The sequence below is a fragment of the Python bivittatus genome, unplaced genomic scaffold (assembly GCF_059951505.1).
Source record: "Python bivittatus isolate LINGU-HERP-01145 unplaced genomic scaffold, Pbiv_v1 ctg000070_np1212, whole genome shotgun sequence".
Lineage (NCBI taxonomy): Eukaryota > Metazoa > Chordata > Lepidosauria > Squamata > Pythonidae > Python > Python bivittatus.
In genome coordinates this window covers 37,766,646-37,769,899 of record NW_028277034.1, presented here as the reverse complement: position 1 = coordinate 37,769,899, position 3,254 = coordinate 37,766,646, and positions in this window count along the sequence as shown.

Here is a 3,254-nt window from a genome sequence, read left to right as displayed (position 1 = left end):
ATTTTATTTTTAAAAATTGACTGTTGAGAAGACAATTTTGATTTAAAGCAAGTTCTACTTGTGGGCATTAGAAAATACAGCAAACTATTCTAGCAGCCTTTCCCAATTGCTATTCAGAAAATTGCAGGTTGGTGAAAACTGTATTACAGGTGACCTTTTATGTATCTAAATGCTTTCTTCCATAGTGTTCCCTCTGTCAGTTTGTGGCTGTATTCACACAACAGTAATAAGCTTTCTCCAAGCTGTTGAGCAGAGTACAGCAGTGCTCCCAGAAAAGCTTTTGCCCAAGGAAAAAATCCACACCAGCATGAGAAGTTTGCAAACTGCAATATCCATATCTTGTTCTCCAAAGAAAACTCAGCCAGAAAATATATACTATCTGGTTGTTTATTGATAAAAATGCAAAACTTCATAAAATACAAGTTGTATACAAAATATAGGAAAAAACACGTCTTCTCATATATTCAGCATCCAAGACTATCCACAGACATAAAGTCTCTAGCCAAAAACTCTCAGAGAAGAGGTACACTACTTGGTTATTAGTTACAACTATATAACCCATAAAACTACATACCTACATGGTGGATAACACTAAAACAACTGCAAGGCTGGGCATACAATGCTCCAGTTATATTGTCACTCCATACCCCCCCCCCCCACTGGGTAACTAGCATACACATGCCAATAGATGGCAGTAAATAGCAGTATAGGTGCACAACACACAGTCACAAGTTGTTTTGTTTACATGAGCTACATAAGCTAGACATAATATTGTTGTACAGATAACGGGATGAATTTCTTCCCATGAGAAAATCCTGACACCCCTCTCAGCCCGTTTTCGACACAACAATGCACGTTACAGGATAGTACAAGCAAATGGTTACAACAATACAGAAACAATTACATTTGTTCAAATCCAAGTCTAGTTAACATTGTTTCATGTGGTACAATAGGTAATGTTTTGGTAAATACATCTGCAAAATTTGATTCAGATAAACAATACACAAGATCAATGAAATTTTCTAACATAGCTTGTCTTACATTTCTGTACTTTACATCAACATACTTTGTGCGAGCTCTTAGGTTTTCTGTTTTAGCTAACCCTAGGCTTGGGAATCTTCATGCACTGTATAAGGCAATGACACTTTTATTTCCAAATCAATGAATAATTGATGAAACCATCTTAACTCACAAACTGTTTCTGACAAAGCTGCAAATTCAGCTTCTGCTGTGGACAAGGCAATGGATGTTTGTTTCTTTGCTTTCCACGCAATTGTGGATTCACCAAATTTACAAACAAACCCAGTTATGGACTTCCTGTCACCTTCTTCTGCAAATGAACTGTCAACAAAAATTACAAGCTTTTCAGGCCCTTTGGTTGACATTTTGAGACAAAGGTCTCTTGTACCTTTTTAATATCTCATTACTCTTTTTAATCCTTGCCAGTCATGCTCAGTTGGTTTGGCCACTTTACAGCTCAAAACCCCAACAGCATAGGATAAATCAGGACGTGTCCATTGAGCTAGGTGAAGGATTGAACCTATTACAGAATGGTACACTTCAGATTTTTCACACAACTTTTCACATATTTCATGTTTTAAAAAATCACAAGTCATTGGAGTTTTTACAGGTTTTGCATCTGACATTCCAATTTGTGCTAACAACTGTTCTTTTTCTTTTGACTTAGATTTCTCCATTTTCAGCTCTATGCACTTCAATCCCAAGGTAGTATCTTAACATACCTAGATCCTTCGATTTAGAATATTTCTCCATTTGCTTGGCAAATTCTTTTACCAAGTTTAAAGAACCAGTGGCAAGACAAAAATCATCAACATAAGTTAGACGTACTGTATAGTCTTCCCCAGTTCCTCTGGTATACACACATGGATCAGCTAATGAATGATTTCTTGAAACCAATTTCCAACAAAGCTTTATCTAAACATTGATGCCAACATCTCCCAGCTTGTTTTAACCCATACAGTGCTTTACGCAATCTGTACACTTTCTGGGAATCATCACATGTGTAACCTGGAGGTTGCTTCATATACACAGTTTCAGGAAGCTCAGCATTCAAATAAGCTGTATCTACATCAAAATGATGAACAACCATGTTTCTTTGTGCAGCTAAGGCCAACATTACACGCAATGACTCAGGCCTAACTGTAGGTGCATATGTAAGATTATAATTCACATGAGCTACATGAGCTAGACATAATATTGTTGTACAGATAACGGGATGAATTTCTTCCCATGAGAAAATCCTGACACAAGCTTCCTTAGCAACTGTAATTTTCTACGTAACCAGTAGCAGAAATGAGAATACACCATAATTCCATATAAGGAATTCTTAGTTCAAATTATATATTTAAACTGAACAATGTAAAGGCAAAACTGTTGTAAAATGGGTGTATTTTTCCTGTATTTTCTAAACTAATCTATAATTTCAAACCAAGTATGCTACAGCTCAGTGTGTTATGCAAGTGCAGCCACCCATGGCTAAGTTAACAAATCAGTGGCACAGTGCAATGAATGGACTAAAACAGTGTTTCTCAACCTTGGCAACTTGAAGACATGTGGACTTCAACTCCCAGAATTCTCCAGCCAGCATGGCTGGCTAGGGAATTCTGGGAGTTGAAGTCCATATGTCTTCAAGTTGCCAAGGTTGAGAAACACTGGACTAAAATCACCTATCTCTAGAAAGCCTGCAGTGGGGCAAGAAGTAAACTTTGCACATATATTTATGTCTAGTACACGTGTAAGCCTGTGTGTGCTAAGTAACATTACTATCACATAGGGCAGGGGTTTTCAAATTTGTTCAGGCCAGAGAACCTGTTACAATAGTTAAATAAATCCCAGAGCCCTTGAAAAAGTGATAAAGCTTTAAGTGATAGAGAATTGGCTGTGTTTGAGTGAACTTTTCTTTTTTACTTAGTCTCTCATGGAATGCTCGGATTTTACAGAACCCAGTTTGAAAAACCCTGAAATGGGGAACTACAATGATTTTTATGGTAACAGGTACATTCTGAAGCCTTTTCTAAGGAAGCGAGAATTATTAAATACTGAATTGCTATCTACCTAACTGCTGCTTTTATTTATAAATGTAAAATCTACTGGAACTGAATACAGTACTTTTCTATCATTGGAGAGCACAACCATGGACTTTGCACTAAATCTTAAATGAGAGCAACTGATTAATTTGTCTTTTGGGGGGAAATAGAGTGAAATCATGCGGTACTTTTGTTATAGTGTAAGCC